We start from the raw sequence: 21,145 nt of genomic DNA, 5'->3' as shown, positions 1-21,145 counted from the left end.
AAGAGGCCCACAGCGATGACAGCAGCTCTGTCCACCTGGATCTGGATGACCAGCCCGGACCATCGTAGGCCTTGGGACAGTCGGTTCCCCTCACACAGGCAAAGGCCACCACAGACCTTCCACCCTCTGGTAACACCAGCACAGCACCCACTCAGCGGGCCCATACCTCCGTCCCCAGGACACGTCAATCAGCTGTGTGTCCACCACTACAGGGAACCCAGGATAACCCACAACCCCAACAACACCAGGGACCTGGGGGCAGTAATAGTGGGCACACGGTCCAGGGGACGGAGGCCCAGGAACACAGGGGAACTGGGAGGGCTGCTGTGGGACAGGGGGCGGACAGGCCCAGGGAACCCACTCTCCACAAGGCCCTCTCCTTCATCATGGGAGCATACCACCACTACGAGGAGACGATGGCAACGGTACTGGCCAAGTTTCAGGAGACCCAGCGCATGCAGGAGGAACAGTATTTGGGGTTCAGGGAGGAACTCAGAACCATCAGCTCCGCCCTGGGCACCATCGTAGGGGTGCTGAAGGAAATACTCAACACCACTGTGGCACTACAAGGGGCCCCTGACATTAGCATGGACGATGAACTGCCCACCACCTCTGCCGGCGCTAGTGGACAAGATGCCCCACCACAAGACTACCACACCAGCACCCCACCCCCTGCAGATGGAGAACCACCCCGCAAGCGGTCCCTGAGATCCAGGAAAAAGACAGAGCACGATGCCAAGACCCCCGCCAAGAAATGAGACCACCCTGATTGTCAACCCACTGTCCCACTTTGTCACCCTTTGTCACCCTGTCCATATTGGAACTGCCCCAGCTCCACTTCCTATGCCCATATGGGCAATGCACCTATGAGACAAATAGACTGGACTCTGCCATGGACACTCTTCCACAATCACCCCTCACCATTTAACTTCCCCCTCCAATATTTTTTATGTAAATAAACACACCTAAAACACCAAAAGATCTGGAGTCTGTCTGTGATTTCGAAATAGTGTATTTGCAAATACAGTGACAAAATTTCCAGGAAATAGTAATGTCAACATACCGTTGTCACACAGCTCTAGTCCATGAGGAATCTAAGCAGATGACACACTTTGGGACCCACACCTGTGAAACCGTAAGGTAAAGTGACAACTCAGTGACCATACACTGGGTGAAATCGACAGACAGGAGAGAGGTAGAAGTGTAAAAGTACTTGTAGTAGGCAGGAATGTATTCTCACCTGTGTCTCACTGGAAATATTGCTGGATGACTGAGTACCTGTTGTCAATGTCTTCTTCCTCTGCTTCCTCCTCATCACTATCCACAGGCTCCACAGCTGCCACAACACCGCCATCTGGACCATCCTCCTGCAGAAAAGGCACCTGTCGTCGCAAAGCCAAGTTATGAAGCATAAAGCAGGCCACGATGATCTGGCACACCTTCTTTGGTGAGTAGAATAGGGATCCACCTGTCATATGGAGGCACCGAAACCTGGCCTTCAGGAAGCCAAAGGTGCGTTCGATCACCCTCCTAGTCTGCCCCTGGGCCTCATTGTAGAGTTCCTCTGCCCTGGGATTCCTCACTGGGGTCAGTAGCCATGACAGGTTGGGGTAACCAGAGTCACCTAATAGACACACACGGTGCCTCTGTAGTTGACCCATCACATAAGGGATGCTGCTATTCCGCATAATGTAGGCGTCATGCACTGAGCCAGGGATCATGGCATTCACATGGGAGATTTACTGGTCTGCCAAATACACCATCTGTACATTCATAGAATGATAACTCTTCCAGTTCCTATACACCTGTTCACTCCTGTGGGGAGGGGACCAAAGCCACATGGGTCCCATCAATGACACCTATGATGTTGGGGATATGTCCAAGGGCATAGAAGTCACCTTTCACTGTAGGCAAGTCCTCCACCTGAGGGAAAACGATGTAGCTCTGCATGTGTTTCAGTAGGGCAGACAGCACTCTGGACAACACGTTGGAAAACATAGGCTGGGACATCCCTGATGCCATGGCCACAGTTGTTTGAAAAGAACCACTTGCAAGGAAATGGAGCACTGATAGCACCTGCACTTGAAGGGGGATTCCTGTGGGATGGCGGATTGCTGACATCAGGTCTGGCTCCAACTGGGTACACAGTTCCTGGATTGTGGCACGGTCAAACCTGTAGGTGATTATCAAATTTCTTTCCTCCATTGTCGACAGGTCCACTAGCGGTCGGTACACCGGAGAATTCCGCCATCTCCTCCCATGTCCCAGCGGACGGTGCCTATGAAGGACAACAGCGATCACAGAGTCAAACAACTCAGAGGTATGTACCCACAGTCTAGACAGAACATGATTCATACACAAAATCTGGCCTGTATGTGTGTTGAGAGTAGGCCTAGGTATGTGTGACGCAGTTGGTAATTAGGCCATGTGGGCCCCTGAAATGGCGGCTGCCTGACCTCTAAAGCGGGACAATGGGATGTGAGATAACAGCGCTGGCGTTGTGCACCGTTGCGGTAGGCGGTCGAAGACCGCGGCACAATGCTGCATTGGTTAACATTGGACCCTATGGGTCCCAGGAGCCAATGACGATGTACGCCGGCGGTGATGGTACACACCGCCGCGGACATGACCGCCGCGGACGTGACTGCCATTTTCTATCTGTTGAATCACTCGATACCTGATCTTCGACAGGAGAGGACCTACACTGCAAGTGCTGCTGGGACCTCGGTCTGGAAGAGACAATGGCTCGTGCGTCTGGGGAAAGGGCCCCTGCCTTCTCTGCGGAGGAGTTGGAGAAGCTCGTCGACGGGGTCCTCCCCCAGTACACGTTACTCTACGGTCCTCCAGACCAACAGGTAAGTACACAGGGAGCATGCTGTATGGGCTATGCCTGTGTGGAGAGGGCTGGTTGTAAGAAGGAAGGGGGCAGAGTTCTGCGTGCATGAAAGACGGTGGGTGCATGTGCCACATGGCAAGGATAGGGATGGGGGCCACTCACTTTGACGGTGCAGTTGGTAATGACTTCTCTTCTTCCCCTGTACATTTCATGTAGGTCAGCACCCACCAGAAGAAGGATATTTGGCGTGCCATCGCCAAGGACGTCCGGCCCCTGGGGGTCCACCACAGACGGAGCACCCACTGCCGGAAGAGATGGGAGGACATTCACCGCTGGAGCAAGAAGACGGCAGAGGCTCAGCTGGGGATGGCCTCCTAATGTGAGAGGGGTGCCCGTCGAACAATGACCCCCCTGATGTTCAGGATCCTGGCGGTGGCCTACCCCGAGTTGGATGGGTGCTTGAGGGCATCACAGCAGACACAAGGGGGTGAGTACACTCTCACTCTGCTGACTTTGCGTGCAGTGGAGGTGTCTGGATGGGGGAGGAGGGCTGTGGGTTTCCCTAGGCCAGGGCGAGTTCCGTAGGCTAGGCCCCTTCGTAAGGCATGGCCCTGTGGCCCCCCACCCCACCTCTGTAGAGTGCCAAGTACAGATATTCATGCCCCTGTGTCATCTATGTGTGCAGATGTCATCCATAGCCTTGTAGGCCATTTCCCAGGAATTGCACTGTAGAGCCCAACAGCTGCTGTGTCTGTCTTGTCCGCCAACGGTAGCGGTAATGCATGCACTCAACATGTCTTTCTTCTGTTTCCCCCCCTTTTTTTTGCAGTCTCCCTGTTCTTGTGTGCATTAGCATCGTCAGACGGAGGTGCAGTGGCACCGGAGCACGAGGGAGCTGCATCCCACATGGGCATGGAGAACCACACTACGGACTCTGAATACACCAGTGGGACGGAGGGCGAGGGGAGCACCACGGTGGTCACAGGATCTGCAACCAGCGACACAGACTCATCCTCCGATGGGAGCTCCCTTGTGGTCGCGGCAACATCTGTGCCCCCCACTTCAACAGGTGCAGCCGCCACCCCCCTACCAGCACCGCCCTCCCAGCAGCCCCTCAGCCTTCGCCCCATGCCCGCTCACCCAGGAGGGTGGGCATCACCTTCACGCCAGGCACCTCAGCCCCTGCCCCTGTCACCTCTGCTGCCCTCAGTGAGGAGGCCATTGACCTCCTCAGTCCCTCACTGTTGGGCAGTCTACCATTTTGAATGCCATCCAGGGTGTAGAAAGGGAGTTGCAACACACAAATGCATTCCTGGAGGGCATTCATTCTGGTCAGGTTGCCCTTCATCAAACCGTTCAAACTCTGGCCTCAGCACTGATGGCAGCCATTGTCCCTGTGTCTAGCCTACCCCTCCAACTTCCTCCACCCATTCCCAATCCCTTGTTCCCCTGCCTATCCCAAGCACACCATCAGACCAGCCTGCACACACCTCACCACACAAGGGAAGCTCAGGCAAACATAAGCACCACACATCCCACAGGCACTCACGCAAGCATCACACACATACAGACACACCAACATCCACTGCCTCCACTGTGTTCCCCTCCTCCTCGTCTCCCTCCTCCCTCCCAGTCTTGTCTACACTCACACCTGCATGCACTACCTCTACAGCCACTACAGCACACCCACCAGGACACCCCGCTCACGTGCAGTCGCCACCCCCACTACCATACACACATCCCCTGTGTCCTCTCCCAGTGTGTCTGTGACGCCCCCTCCCAAGATACACAAATGCAGGCACACACCCACACAACATACACCCACCTCACAACAGCCTCCACTGCATGCACCTGCACCCAAAGCCACAAAAATTACACCTCCTACAACCACCTCCTCTTCCTCCACTCCCAAACCCCCTCCAGCTACCCGTCCCAGTGTCTCCAAACAACTTTTCCTCTCCACTCTTAACCTATTTCCCACCACCCCCGTCCAACTCATAGGTCCCGTACTAGCACCTCAGCCACAAAATCACTGAGAACTGTGGTGCGTGTTGTCACAGGTATGTGGAGTGCACCGGCCACCAGGCCAGCCAGTGTATCACGGAGCCAGAGCACAGCCAGTTCCCCCCCTGTGAAGCACCAGAAGTTGGCCAGTTCCCGGCGGGAGAGGGGGAAGACTCCAGCCACTCAAGCCGATCACAGGGGTCCCAGGAGGAGTGTGGACTCTGCTGTGACTCCTCCCAAGGTGGGGAAGGGGCAGAAGAAACCCGCAAAGTCTGGGAGAAGCAGCACAGCGGAGAAGACCGCCATCATCCCCGCTGAGCAGGAGGGCCCCGCCAGCCCCATCGTCGCTGGGCAGGAGGTGCCCGCCATCCCCATCGTTGCTGCCCAGAAGGGCCCCGCCAGCCCCATCGTCGCTGCCCAGGAGGGCCCTACCAGCCCCATCGTCGCTGCCCAGGAGGGCCCCGCCAGCCCCATCGTCGCTGCCCAGGAGGGCCCCGCCAGCCCCATTGTCGCTGCCCAGGAGGGCCTTTCCAGCCCCATCATTGCTGCCCAGGAGGGCCCCGGCAGCCACAGCCCAGCTGGGCAATGAAGGACCGCCAGCCCCAGCCTAGCTGGGCAATGAAGGACCACCAATGCAAGCACCACTGAATAGGCCAATGTTGGAAAATGGGTTATTGGTAGGGCAGGTAGGTACCTACACCTAGCAACAAGCCACTAACCTCCACATAGGTACAGTTAGGTCTCAGTAAATTAATCCCAGCTCAACCCTTGGTAGCTTGGCAACGAGCGTCAAGGCTTAACTTAGGAGACAAAGTGTAAAGCATTCAAATATCACAAAACAGTAATTAAATAGAACACAGGAAACAGTTTAAAAATCCAAAACCAATTTATAAACATAGTTTATATTTTTATCTTTAAAATGACACAAAAACGATTAAAATCGGTTCAGGGGAACCGGAGATATGAATTTTTAAAGAATTATTACTTTTCTAGCACTTAGAAACAAAAAGCGCCAATCGGGTCATCTGGTTGCACCTCGACCGGGGCAAAGTCAAACTTTCAGGCCGACCGCGATGGAGCCCTGCTCGGCTACAGGTCGCGGGAGGCCTCGGTTAAAAAGTTACCTTCTGACTTAGGGGGTCATTCTGACCTCGGCGGTAAAAGGCGCCTACCGCCGGTCAGAAATCCTCCATAATCCCGCCGCGGTCGCGGAAACCCGCCACGGTCATTCTGACCCGCAGAAGGCAAACCTCCGAAAATCCGACCGCCACAACAGACCGCCAGACCAGCGGTCGGCGGAAAGGTGGAGGTGACCAAACCTCCACCGCCACGCCAACAGAAATACGCCCATCCCATTACGACCCACGAATCCACGCGGCGGTCATTCAAACGCGGTATTCCATTGGCGGGACACACCGGCGCGGTCAGAATACCCACCAACGAACAAAACTCACCCACATTGGACGATTTGAATCCCACACACCTGATACACATACACACACCACTCCCACACACACAATACAATATAAAACACCCACCCACATCACCCACAAACCCCTACGCTTACAAAATCGTAAAGAAGGCAAGAGAGAGACACCAGCATCCAAAACATAACAGCCACAGCCACTCAACACCATCACCCACACACTATCCACACACAAAACAACACACACCACCACACTCAACTCACTTAAATACACATACTCCACCCCACACATCATACACACCACCCCATGGCACCCCAAAGACAACCCCGCTTCACAGACGAAGAACTCAGGGTTATGGTGGAGGAAATCGTTCGTGTAGAGCCCCAGCTGTTCGGCACACAGGTCCAATACACCAGCATTGCCCGGAGGACGGAGCTATGGCAGAGGATTGTCGACAGGGTGAACGCAGTGGGACAGCACCCCAGAAATCGGGAAGACATCAGGAAGCGATGGAACGACCTACGGGGGAAGGTGCGTTCCATGGTATCCAGGCACAACATTGCCGTGCAGAAGACTGGCGGAGGACCCCCACCTCAACCCCCACAATTCACATCATGGGAGGAGGAAGTCTTGAACATCCTGCATCCTGACGGCCTCGCAGGAGTCGGCGGAGGAATGGATACTGGTAAGTTGAAGCTTCAATACTGCTTCCCCCCCACCTGCATGCCAAATCAGACCCCAACCCTCACCCCCATCCTCGAACCCCACCCTCACCCCCACCCCCATCCTCACCCCCACCCTCACCCCCACCACCATCCTCACCCCCACCCTCACCCCCACCACCATCCTCACCCCCACCACCATCCTCACCCCCACCCCCAGCACACCTATTCCCCGCCAATGTCTCACCATCACAACCCACACATCCCAAAACCTAGGCCTGCATGCGTCCACTAAGCATGGACACCCATCACCAAAGCATGCCCAATGCATATACACATCCCCCCCACAAGCCACCCTCACCAAAGCCCCCACACACGAATGCCAGCACTTGGGGACACGGGAACCCACAGATACACCCATATGCCACACATTGAAACTATAACCATACCTCTATACCCCTGCAGGACCCGACCGTCAACACACCGCGGCGGAGGGGCCAGAATTATCCACACCCCCCACCCAAGAGGCCGTCAGCGATGACAGCAGCTCTGTCGATCTGGACACCGATGACCAGCCCGGACCATCGGGGACCTCTGGACAGTCGGTTCCCCTCACACAGGCACAGGCCACTATAGACCCTAACCCCTCTGGGAACACCAGCACAGCTCCCACCCAGCGGGCCCATGCCTCTGTCTCCAGGGCGCGTCAATCTGCGGTGTGTCTACCACTACAGGGCACCCAGGATAACCCACCACCCCAACAACAACAGGGACCTGGGGGCAGTGGTAGTGGGCACACCGGCCAGGGGGCAGAGGCCCAGGGAAACAGGGCAACTCGGCGGGCAGCTGTGCGACAGGGGGGGGAGGAGAGGCCCAGGGAACCCACTCTCCACGAGGTCCTCACCACCATCATGGGAGCATACAACCGCTCCCAGGAGACGATGGCGACGGTACTGGCCCGGTTCCAGGAGATCCAGGTGCTGCAGGAGGAACACTATCGGGGGTACAGGGAGGACATCCGAGCCATCAACACCACCCTGGTTACCATGGTAGGGCTGCTGCAGGACCTCGTAAACAGCAGGGCGGACACTGAACAACACCCAAGGGCCCCTGCCACTAGCCGGGACCAAGAACAGCCATCCACCTCCGCCGGCGCTAGTGGACAGGAGGCCCCCGCACAGCAGCAGCCCACCAGACCCCCACCTCCTGCAGGAGAAGAACCACCCCGCAAGAGGGCCCTGAGATCTCGCAAGACAGAGTAGGATGTCAAGACCCCCGCCAGCAATGGATACCACCTGATGTCATCCCACTGTCCCACATTGTCACCCTGTCCATCCTCGAACTGCCCATGCTCCATCTCTCCACAGGCCTCTGGACAATGCACCTGTGTGACTGTTACTCTGGACTCTGCCATGGACATTCCTTCACCATAGCCCCCACCCACTTGAAACCACCCATCCCATTTTGAGCACTTCAATAAACACCTATTTTGCACCAAAATATCAGGAGTCTGGCTGTGATTTCAATAGATTGTAATTGACATGACAGTGCAAATATGTCCTTGTACATGGTGAAGTCAACAAACAGCTGCCACAAAGCTGTAGTCCATGGGGAAACGAAGCACAGGACTCGTAGTGGGGACCCCAGATCTGAAATAGGGAGGGAAAAGCCAAAACTCAGTCATCATACACTGGGGCAAATAGACAGGCAGCAGAGATGCTGCAGAGTAGTTAACTTTTACTAAATTATCTTTGAAATGTTACCTGTGTCCTATTGGAAGTACTGTTCAATGATTCTGTCCCTGTTGTCTGTTTCAGCCCCGTCGTCTTCCTCCTCGTCACTCTCCTCAGGTTCCACCGCTGCCACAACACCACCGTCTCGACCATCCTCCTGCAGGAAAGGCACCTGGCGGCGCAAAGCCAGGTTGTGAAGCATGCAGCAGGCCACGATGATGTGACACACCTTCTTAGGTGAGTACATTAGGGATCCCCCGGTCATATGCAGGCAGCGAAACCTGGCCTTTAGGAGGCCAAAGGTGCGTTCGATCACCCTCCTAGTACGCCCATGGGCCTCATTGTACCGTTCCTCTGCCCTGGTCCGGGGATTCCTTACTGGGGTCAGTAGCCACGACAGGTTGGGGTACCCAGAGTCCCCCACTAGCCATACACGGTGTCTCTGTAGCTGTTCCATCACGTAAGGGATGCTGCTATTCCGCATGATGTAGGCGTCATGCACTGACCCTGGGAATTTGGCATTTACATGCGAGATGTACTGGTCAGCCAAACACACCACCTGGATGTTCATTGAATGGTAACTTTTTCTGTTCCTGTACACCTGCTCCCTGTCTCTTGGGGGAACCAAAGCCACATGGGTCCCATCAATGGCACCAATTACGTTGGGAATATGTCCAAGGGCGTAGAAATCACCCTTCACTGTAGCCAGTTCGCCCACCTCAGGGAAAATGATGTAGTTCCTCACGGATTTCATCAGGGCAGACAACACTCTGGATAACACCTTTGAAAACATGGGCTGAGACATCCCAGAAGCAATTCCCACTGTTGTCTGAAATGACCCACTTGCCAAGAAATGGAGTACTGACATGACCTGCACCAGAGGGGGAATCCCTGTGGGTTGGCGGATGGGGGACATCAGGTCGGGCTCCAGCCGGGCACACAGTTCATGGATAGTGGCACGGTTAAGACGGTAGGTCAGGATAATGTGGCGTTCTTCCATTGTCGACAGGTCCACCAGCGGTCGGTACACGGGAGGATTCATCCGTCTCCTCGCCCAACCCAGCGGACGGTGCCTAGGAAGGACAACATGGAGCACACAGTCAGGCAACCCACAGGTACGTACTCACAGCTAGCACAGTATACGATTCTCTATGCAGTGAATGGCGTGTATGAGTGGCTATGCAAGGCCTAGGCCTGTGTGACGCAGTTGAAATTGAGCCATGTGGGCCCTGGAAATGGCGGCTGCCTGACCTGTGAAGTGTGACAATGGGATGTGAGGTCAATGCGCTGGCGTGGCACACCGCGGCGGGCGGCGGGCCAAGACCGCGGCGCGAAGCCGCATTGGTTAACATTGAAGCCTATGGGTTTCAGGAGCCAATGGCGAAGGGCGCCGGCGGTGGCGGGACGCACCGCCGCGGTACGCACCGCCGCGGACGTGACCGCCATTTTCTATCTACTTATCCACTTGCGACTTGAACTTTCACAGGAGAGGACCTATACTGCAAGTGTTGCTGTGACCTCGGTCTGGAAGGGACAATGGCTGCTGCGACTGGGGAAAGGGCCCCTGCCTTCACTGGAGAGGAGTTGGAGAAACTTGTGGATGGGGTCCTCCCCCAGTATGCGCAACTCTACGGTCCTCCAGACCAACAAGTGAGTTTAATTCTATCTGGATTTGGGGCCACTGGCTGGCTTGGGGGCCTGGCGGGGATGGGGTGCATGTTGGGGCTGGCGGGGGGCCTGGCGGGGATGGGGTGCATGTTGGGGCTGGAGGGGGGCCTGGCGGGGATGGGGGGCTTGTTGGGGCTGGCGGGGGGCCTGGCGGGGGGCCTGGCGGGGATGGGGTGCATGTTGGGCATGGCGGGGGGCCTGGCGGGGGCCTGGCGGGGATGGGGGGCATGTTGGGCATGGCGGGGGGCCTGGCGGGGGGCCTGGCGGGGATGGGGGGCATGTTGGGCATGGCGGGGGGCCTGGCGGGGGGCCTGGTGGGGGGCCTGGCGGGGATGGGGGGCATGTTGGGCATGGCGGGGGGGCCTGGCGGGGGGCCTGGCGGGGATGGGGTGCATGTTGGGCATGGCGGGGGGCCTGGCGGGGGCCTGGCGGGGATGGGGGGCATGTTGGGGCTGGCGGGGGGCCTGGCGGGGATGGGGGGCATGTTGGGCATGGCGGGGGGCCTGGCGGGGGGCCTGGCGGGGATGGGGGGCGTTGGGCCACTGGAAAGGAAAATGCTGAGTAACTTGAACGTGGTATTTCTCCCTCCCTGTACGTGTCACATAGGTCCGCGCCCATGAGAAGATTGGGATTTGGCGTGCCATCGCCAAGGAAGTCCGGGGCCTGGGGGTCCACCATCGACGGGGCACCCACTGCCGCAAGAGGTGGGAGGACATCCGCCGCGGGACCAAGAAGACCGCCGAGTCTCTGCTGGGGATGGCCTCCCAACGTAGGCGGGGTGCCTGCCGTCAACTGAGCCCCCTGATGTTCCGGATCCTGGCGGTGGCCTACCCTGATTTGGATGGGCGCGTGAGGGCAGCACAGCAGACACAAGGGGGTGAGTAGAAGCATCATCTACTCTGTTGTCGTGCAGTGGAGGTGTCTGGGTGGGGGAGGAGGGCTGTGGGTCCCCCTAGGCCAGGGCGATATCTGTAGGCTGGGCACCCCCGTAAGCCCCTGTGTCCCCAGCCACCACCCTCAGTAGTGTGTCAGTACAGCCATCCCTGGGCCGTGTCATCCATGGGTGCAGTTGACAACTCTAGGCGTGTAGGGCATGTTCCACGGAATGCGTAGCGGACCCCAAGTGCGCAACTTAGTGCAGGGGGCATCTGTGTCTGTCATGTCCGCTAACTGTACCGGAGATCCATGTACTCAATATCCCTTTATTTCTCTCTCCCCCCCCCTTTTTGTTTGTCTTTCTGTGCTTGTGTGCATCAGCATCATCAGGCGGAGGAGAAGTGGCATCGGGGCAGGAGGGAGCTGCATCTCACATGGCCCAGGAGGGCCATGCCACAGAGTCAGACTGGACCAGTGAGACGGAGGGCGAGGGGAGCTCCACGACGGGGACGACTGGAGCCTGCAGCGACACGGACACGTCCTCGGAAGGGGGCTCCCTTGCGGGGGTGGCACCATCCGTGCCCCCCGCCATTACAGGTACAGCCGCCACCCAGCGCACCATCTCCGCCCTCCCAGCAGCCCCTCCGCGTTCGCCCCGTGCCCGCTCTGCCAGGAAGCCGGGCATCTCCTTCGCCCCAGGCACCTCAGGCCCTGCCCCTGTTACCCCCGCTGCCCTCAGTGAGGAGGTCATTGACCTCCTCCGAACGCTCATTGTTGGGCAGACTACCCTTTTGAATGCCATCCAGGGGGTGGAGAGGGAGGTTCATCGCAGCAATGCGTACCTGGAGGGCATTCATTCGGGTCAGGCTGCCCATCAGCGATCGTTCCAGGCTCTGGCCTCAGCACTGACGGCAGCCATTGTCCCTGTCTCCTGCCTGCCTCTACTAACTCCCTCCTCCCAGTCTCCTGTTCCTCTGCCTGTCCCACCCACACCATCAGACCAGCCTGCACACACCTCAACACCCAAGAGAAGCTCATCCAAACATAAGCACCACAGATCACCCAGACATTCACACACGCAACATTCCGATGCAGACATGCCAACAGTCACTACCACCTCTGTGACCCCCACCTCCTCGTCTCCCTCCTCCCTCCCTGTGACGTCTACACTCACACCTCCATTCACCTCACCATCAGCCAGTGTTTCCATCACCAGCACACCCTCCACTCCAGTCCGCACACGTGCAGTCACCACCCCCACTGCCATTTACACGTCCCCTGTGTCCTCTCCCACTGTGTCTGTCACCCCCTCTTCCACACCACACAAACGCAGCCACCCACCCACCCAACAGCCATCCACCTCACGACAGCCTATCCCTCCTGCACCTGCACCCAAAGACAGCAAACGTGACTCACCTACAACCACATCCTCTCCCTCCACTCCCATTCCCACTGTACCTACCACTCTCCATTGTCCCAAGAAGCTCTTCCTCGCCACTACTAACTTCTTTCCTGACCCTGAGCCCCCCCCTCCTTCTCGTCGGGGTAAGAAGAGCACCTCAGCCACCACCAGCCCTGCAGCCCCCTTGACAAGGGTGCAGGGGTATTGGAGCCCGCCAGCCCGCATGTCTGGATCTTCACCCAGCAGCAAGGGGACAGCCAGCCCACCCCCTGGGAAGAGGAGCAGAAGGCGGAAGGGGCGCCGCAGGAGCCCGCCTTCTACATCCCCCCCGGACACCACCCAGAGACAGTCACCAGCCACAGCTCCAAAGGGAGGCAAGGGCCACAGGCCGACGACTAAGGAGGGCAAGGGCAGCAAGTTGGAGAGGTCAGGCAGCAGGCCTGCTGCCCAGGAGGAGCCCACAACCCCCATAGCCGCTGCCCCGGGAGAGCCCACCACCCCCATAGCCGCTGCCCAGGGAGGACCCAGCCCAGCTGGCCAGGAGGGCCCCACCACCCACAGCCCAGGTGGGCAGTGAAGGAGCACCATCCCCGCTGCCCAGGAGGGCACCACCATGCAATTAGCAGTTGGCCATAGACCGTCCGCCGTCTCAAGAACCGCTGAACTGGGCCCCGCCGTCTCAAGAACCGCTGAACTGGGCCCCGCCGTCTCAAGAACCGCTGAACTGGGCCCTTCAAGGCAAGAACCGCTGAACTGGGCCCCGCCGTCTCAAGAACCGCTGGACTGGGCCCTTCAAGGCAAGAACCGCTGAACTGGGCCCCGCCGTCTCAAGAACCGCTGAACTGGGCCCCGCCGTCTCAAGAACCGCTGAACTGTGCCCCGCCGTCTCAAGAACCGCTGAACTGGGCCCTTCAAGGCAAGAACCGCTGAACTGGGCCCCGCCGTCTCAAGAACCGCTGGACTGGGCCCTTCAAGGCAAGAACCGCTGAACTGGGCCCCGCCGTCTCAAGAACCGCTGAACTGGGCCCCGCCGTCTCAAGAACCGCTGACCTGGGCCCTTCAAGGCAAGAACTGCTGAACTGGGCCCGCCGTCTCAAGAACCGCTGAACTGGGCCCCGCCGTCTCAAGAACCGCTGAACTGGGCCCCGCCCTCTCAAGAACCGCTGAACTGGGCCCTTCAAGGCAAGAACCGCTGAACTGGGCCCCGCCGTCTCAAGAACCGCTGGACTGGGCCCTTCAAGGCAAGAACCGCTGAACTGGGCCCCGCCGTCTCAAGAACCGCTGGACTGGGCCCTTCAAGGCAAGAACCGCTGAACTGGGCCCCGCCGTCTCAAGAACCGCTGAACTGGGCCCCGCCGTCTCAAGAACCGCTGAACTGGGCCCCGCCGTCTCAAGAACCGCTGAACTGGGCCCTTCAAGGCAAGAACCGCTGAACTGGGCCCCGCCGTCTCAAGAACCGCTGGACTGGGCCCTTCAAGGCAAGAACCGCTGAACTGGGCCCCGCCGTCTCAAGAACCGCTGGACTGGGCCCTTCAAGGCAAGAACCGCTGAACTGGGCCCCGCCGTCTCAAGAACCGCTGAACTGGGCCCCGCCGTCTCAAGAACCGCTGAACTGGGCCCCGCCGTCTCAAGAACCGCTGAACTGGGCCCTTCAAGGCAAGAACCGCTGAACTGGGCCCCGCCGTCTCAAGAACCGCTGGACTGGGCCCTTCAAGGCAAGAACCGCTGAACTGGGCCCCGCCGTCTCAAGAACCGCTGGACTGGGCCCTTCAAGGCAAGAACCGCTGAACTGGGCCCCGCCGTCTCAAGAACCGCTGAACTGGGCCCCGCCGTCTCAAGAAGCGCTGAACTGGGCCCCGCCGTCTCAAGAACCGCTGGACTGGGCCCTTCAAGGCAAGAACCGCTGAACTGGGCCCCGCCGTCTCAAGAACCGCTGAACTGGGCCCCGCCGTCTCAAGAACCGCTGAACTGGGCCCCGCCGTCTCAAGAACCGCTGAACTGGGCCCTTCAAGGCAAGAACCGCTGAACTGGGCCCCGCCGTCTCAAGAACCGCTGGACTGGGCCCTTCAAGGCAAGAACCGCTGAACTGGGCCCCGCCGTCTCAAGAACCGCTGGACTGGGCCCTTCAAGGCAAGAACCGCTGGCCCTTTGGCAGACGTGGCAGGGCAGGATCTATCTCGCGCAGGGCTGCAGGATGTCCTCTGGCCAACTTGCCTCCTCCAGTGGCAGTGGGGTCTGTTATGGACTGTTTGGACTGTGGCTTTGCTCTCCCCAGGATGGCCCAGTGGGCAGGCCACCCACTGTATGGACTGTATGGACTGTGGCTTTGCTCTCCCCAGGATGGCCCAGTGGGCAGGCCACCCACTGTATGGACTGTTTGGACTGTGGCTTTGCTCTCCCCAGGATGGCCCAGTGGGCAGGCCACCCACTGTATGGACTGTATGGACTGTGGCTTTGCTCTCCCCAGGATGGCCCAGTGGGCAGGCCACCCACTGTATGGACTGTATGGACTGTGGCTTTGCTCTCCCCAGGATGGCCCAGTGGGCAGGCCACCCACTGTATGGACTGTATGGACTGTGGCTTTGCTCTCCCCAGGATGGCCCAGTGGGCAGGCCACCCACTGTATGGACTGTATGGACTGTGGCTTTGCTCTCCCCAGGATGGCCCAGTGGGCAGGCCACCCACTGTATGGACTGTATGGACTGTGGCTTTGCTCTCCCCAGGATGGCCCAGTGGGCAGGCCACCCACTGTATGGACTGTATGGACTGTGGCTTTGCTCTCCCCAGGATGGCCCAGTGGGCAGGCCACCCACTGTATGGACTGTATGGACTGTGGCTTTGCTCTCCCCAGGATGGCCCAGTGGGCAGGCCACCCACTGTATGGACTGTATGGACTGTGGCTTTGCTCTCCCCAGGATGGCCCAGTGGTCATGGAGTCCCCTCGTGGATCTGGCGTCGTGTACTCAAGTGGCTGAGGTGCCCCCCCTTCCCTTCCCCCTGAGGTGCCTGTCCTATTTTCTTTCTGATGCCCCTGCAGTGTTCTCTCCGTGGAGTTCTTGTCGTGGGACTGGGCCTTGCCCCTTTGCACAGGACCCCTGTGATCCACGGACAGTGGTTGGACTACATTTAGTAGCTGTATATATTTTGTACATAGTTTATTTCAATATATCTGGCCGTTTATGATCTCTTCTTTTGGTCTTTGCATTATTTCGGAGGGGGGTGGTTTGTGGGTTGTGACAGTGATCTGTGGGAATGCATTGATGTGTGTGTTGTAGTGGGTGTGGGTGGGTGGGTGTGTGCCGGTAATCTTTTCCCTCCCCTGTGTCGTAGGTGCAGTACTCACCGATGTCTTCCGCGCCGCCGGGCGTGCTCCTGGTATATGAGGAGGAATAGGAGTGCGGGGATGACCTGCAACTCTGGCTCCATACTGCCGGAATCTCCCGTGGAGTGCGTAGAGGTGAGCGTTTTCCCGTTCGTAGTCTGTTTCCGCCGTGTTCTTATCGGCGGTGCTCCCGCCCCGGAAAAGGTGGCAGATTGGTGGGTCGTAATAGGGTGGGCGGTACTTTGTCTGCCGCCGGGCTGTTGGCGGGAACCGCCGCGCTGTTTGTTTGTACCGCTGTGGCGGTCGGAGTGTTAAGTTGGCGGGCTGTGTTGGCGGTTCCCGCCAGGGTCAGAGTGCCATTTTTAATACCGCCGGTCTGTTCGCGGTGCGACCGCCGCCTCTCCGCCGACCGCCAGGGTCAGAATGAGGGCCTTAGTCTTTATTTTGAAGTTTTTCTTCACCGGGACGAACCTGCCAGTTGAATCCGACCTCCTGGAGCCCTTGTCCGGATACGCGATGTGGGTTTCCTCGGTGGAGACTTTTACCTTCGGACTTAGTCGTTTTTTCGAGATGAAAATCCTTCGACCGGGGTAAACCTGGATCTTGATCCGACGTCCATGGAGCCCTTCTCGGATACGATGGCTGGGAGGTCCCGGTCAACTTTTTACGTTCGGACTTAGTCTCTTTTTTGGATGTTTTTCTTTACCGGGACGAACCACGAAGTCAGGCCGGGTCGCGGTTGAGGCAAGCCGGCTAGAATTTACGCGGCGGGTCGGTCCCTCTCTGGAGCTTTTTTCCAAAAATTCTCAAATCTTTTCCAAACTTCTGGGGCTTCACCCAGATGTTCTTTTAAGGTTCTTTTGGGGTCCACAGCTCACCCCAAGGGTCCAGAAGTTCTGTGATGGTCCTTGGGGGGTGCGGACTTCAACTCCCAGAATGCACCTGGCGCAAACTCCTTTTTGGCCACTGGACAGTGGTCAGCTGGTCGCTTTCTTCAGGAGTTGGTGCAGGGGACTCTGGTTTAGCAATTTTTCACCTGTAGCAAACAGGGAGTCCCTCCTTGAACCAGTTGAAGCCAGGCAAAGTCCTTCTTGTGGTGAAGCCCAAGTGTGCAGCTGGTGCAGTCCTTCTGAGTGCAGGGTCCAGGTGCAGGCCAGGGGTCCAGCAGGGCAGTCCTTCTTCTTCTTTAGTTCCTTTCTTGTTGAATTCTGGAGGGGATCTGAGGTGTGGGTGCGGGTCTGCCAGTTTTATCCTTGCTCCTGGGTGAAAAGCAGGAGGGCCCTGGTTCTCCAATCAGGGACAGAGTCGTCCCCCTGTGATGACCACTTCCTGGGAAGTGTGGAAAAAATCCATCCCAGAAGGCAACAGTCTCTAAAAATCCAACATGGATGAATCTGATTTTTGGAGGTTACATCTGGCTGAGCCCACCCACTGGTGTGGCTAAAAATCATAAACACACCCCTCTCCTGCCCTCTCCTAATCTAATCAAGGGGGCACCTAATTGTCTGGGGTTGCAGGATGTGGGGGTGTTGCTGGGTGCTGCAAATGTCCTTCTCTGCCTTTGAAGACCAGTTTGGCAGCCCTCCCCCTTCCTGCCTCACCATCTGCTGAGGGGAGATTCTCTCCCCCAAGCACATTCCTTTGTGTGAAGTCAGGCCACTTCACACCTCATCAAGGCAGCCTGGCAGAAGCTGCTGCAGGCTGGCCAATCAGAGCACAGCAGCAAAAACAATGCAGAGCTAAAATTGGCAACTTTTTAGGTAAAGTCTAAACTTTTTACCTGGACAAGTTATATTAAATCCAACAAATGGAAGTTGTGGGATTTATTACAACAATCAATTTGATACCAAATTCTTGGTATGTAACATTTAAGGAGACTTTAAAATTTAAAATAAAGTCTGCCCATTCTAGCCTATGAAGGCCATTTACTTCAATGAGGGGAAAACGAATTTGGCTGTTTTTACCTCACCAGGGCTTATAAATCTATTTTTATAAAGTCCCTGCTTATAGTTACATGGCACCCAGCCCTAGGGGCACATAGGGCACACCTTAGGGGTGACTTATATGTAAAAATAAGGTAGTTTAAGACTTTGGAAGTACCTTTAATTCCAAAGTCGAATTTGCATATAACTTTAATTTAAAAGCAGCCAGCAAAGCAGGCCTGCCTTTAAAATGACACTGGGCACCTCAGCAGTGCACCTAGGTGTGCACCACCTATGCTGTGGTCCCTAAACCTACATGCCCTACCATATACTAGGGACTTATAGGTAGGTTAACTTAGCCAATTATAATTAGCCTAATTTGCATATCCATTTTACACAGAGCACAGGCCCTGGGACTGGTTAGCAGTACCCAGGGCACCATCAAAGTCAGGAAAACACCAGCAAAAAGAGGAAAATGGGGGCAAAAAGTTATGGGGCCTCTGCAATCAGCCCTGTTTTCTCACACAACCCCCCCCCCCCCAGCCCACACGCCCAGGAGACTCAGCCCAAACCTGGGAGAGTCTTCCTGGCTTGTTAGGCGAGGAAGACAGTGAAGAAAACTGGCTGTCCCTTTGCAGGGCCTACTCTGCCTTATCTCCTCCTGTCAGGGTCACTCCCTATGGGTAGTGAAGCCATCCCAACAGTAAAAGGACCCAACTCAAACTGAAACTTCCCTCTAGGGGGGTCTTCCTCCTTTCTCTCTGCCAACTTGGGTAGTGAGGTGCCCACCTCCCCTACTCCAAACTTTGCTAGGGCAACACCTAGCTTACCCAAAGAGGTCACCCAACACTTGAGCAACCCCACCATGACCAATAGGGTCAGGGGGCCTACTTTGCTATTGGCCCTGGGGTCTGCCTCCCAGACCAAGTACATTGCTGCCAGGAAGGCTAGCACCCAGCAGAGGCTACTGACAGCTGTCAGTACCCAGAACCACACCCTAAGCTCTCCACTGACAGGTGGCTGAGCTGCTTTAGAGTGGGGGGCTACCACCTCCTGTGGCAGACACCCTCCTTCCACTCTCCCTTCTGTCAGTGCAGGGGCAACACCTTGCATCTGGACAGCTGCCTGACTACTCAGGACTTCCTTGGGGTCAGGTGAGGCCTCACCAGTGCCAACTCTGGGCTCCCCCCCTACTGGGGCAGAAGGCCTTTGGCTCCCTGGAACTCTCTTTAAGAGTGGCCTACCCTTCCTTTTCTTCTTTCCTTTTCTTGGGGACCCCTGTCTCCTAACTGTAGGGACTGACTCCCCAGGACTTTGGGTTGGGGGGGCGCCTTGGGCGACCACCCCATCTGTGACCAGACTCACCTCTGGGAGGTCATTGCCCAGGATACAATCTAGGGGAAGGTCAGCACTGACTACCACCCAAATCCAGTCAAGGATACCCTCCCTCTCTAGGGGCACTATGGCTACAGGTTTGGAGGTGACCTCCCCTGTGGCTATCCTGACTTTTTTTGTCTTTCCTGGGACATACCTGTCTGGGGTCACTAACCGGTCACTCACTATAGTGTGACTGGCACAGGTGTCTCTCAGGCCAGTGGTAGGGATACCATTCACTTGAATGTGGTGGAAGTGCCTACTCCCACCCTCAGGGATCATCAGCTTACCATCTGGTCCTGTCTCCCAGCACAATGCTAGGAGGACTTCATCATCTGAGGAATCCTCCTCTATGGCTACACTGGACAGCCCAGTGCTAACCACCTTCTTTGGACAGGCTGCATCTCCTCTGAAGTGACCTGTCTGCTGACAGTCAAAGCAAGCCCTACTGTCCAAGAGCTTTTTTAACCCTGGGTCTAACTGTGTCTGCTGGTCAGAGTGGGATTTACTCTCCTCCTTCTTAGGGTTCTGGGGTACAGAGGGAGTCTCTGTGGTGGGCTTACCACCTCCCTCCTTAGGTTTTTGGGGACCTGTCCCCCCCTTCTTGGAGTCTCCCCCCTGGGACTTGACAACCACCCTGGTTCTCAACCACTCATCAGCTGCCTCCCCTAGCTCTCTAGGGTTGGTCTGCTTAGAGTCCACTAGATGCTGGCGTAACCTTTATTGGGTACAATTGGTCAAGATGTGCTCTCTCATGATCAGATTGTATAACCCCTCATAAGTATCTACTTTGTTACCAATAATCCAGCCCTCTAGTGCCTTTAGTGAAATGTCCACAAAGTCAACCCAAGACTGGGTACTGACCTTCTGGGTGTCCCTGAACTTCATTCTATATTGCTCTGGGGTCAGACCAAACTTCTTGGCTAAGCACCTCTTCATACTAGGGTATGAATCTGCCTCCTCCCCCCTTAAGGTCAGAAGCCTATCCCTCCCTGAGTTGGGAACTAACTCCCAAAGAAGTGAACCCCAGTACTGAGGCTTGACTCTCCTCATCTGGAGGGCCCTCTCAAAGGCCCCCAGCCACTTATCTATGTCATCCCCCTCTACATAAGCAGGAACCACCCCCTTGGGTAATCTGGGGCAAACTCCCCCACCCATGGACACCTCAGCTTCTTTATCGCTGCTTCCATCTCTTTTCTCTTTGTATGCCCACTTTTTCTTTTCTAGGGCCAGCTTCTCTGCTTCCAAAGCTATGTATGCTAGCTGGGCCTCCAGCTCTCTTTCTCTGATGGATGGGTTCTCTCCTCCTGAAAGGACCCCCTTCCCACCACTAGCTTTGGATCTGCCCCTAGTGACTGTATTTACTGAGGACCGTTCTTCCTCATCCTCACTTGGGCTCAGATGCCTTCCCTCCCCTGAGTGGTTAGAGCTTGCATCCTCCCTTCTTTCTCCCTCCTCTGGAGCTTCCTCTGACTCTACCTCTTGGGCCTCAGCCCATGCTGTCAGGGATGTGATCAGGATTTGCTTCCTGAGATCAGTGGTTGCAGGCAACCCTCTTTCAATACACAACCCCCTAAGCTGGACTACTGTCAGTGTGGGTAGGCTAGCCAGATCAAGCTCCATGGTTCCCTAGTTTTGTGTCAACAAAAACTTTTTGCAAAAATTGGAAACAAGAATTTAGAAAAATTACAAAAATTCAATAATTGAAATTAATCCAAATAAAAAAAAAAAAAATTTTTGCACTAGGACAATTTAACGGATTTTTAATTTGTTTTACTCAAAACTGTAACGTGATATTGAACACAAGTACAGGATCCCGTCGCTGCTTCCAATTATGTTGGAAAATGGGTTATTGGTAGGGCAGGTAGGTACCTACACCTAGCAACAAGCCACTAACCTCCACATAGGTTCAGTTAGGT

This window comes from Pleurodeles waltl, chromosome 3_1, assembly GCF_031143425.1.
Source record: "Pleurodeles waltl isolate 20211129_DDA chromosome 3_1, aPleWal1.hap1.20221129, whole genome shotgun sequence".
In the NCBI taxonomy this organism is placed as follows: Eukaryota; Metazoa; Chordata; class Amphibia; order Caudata; family Salamandridae; genus Pleurodeles; species Pleurodeles waltl.
This window is presented reverse-complemented; position numbering follows the sequence as displayed.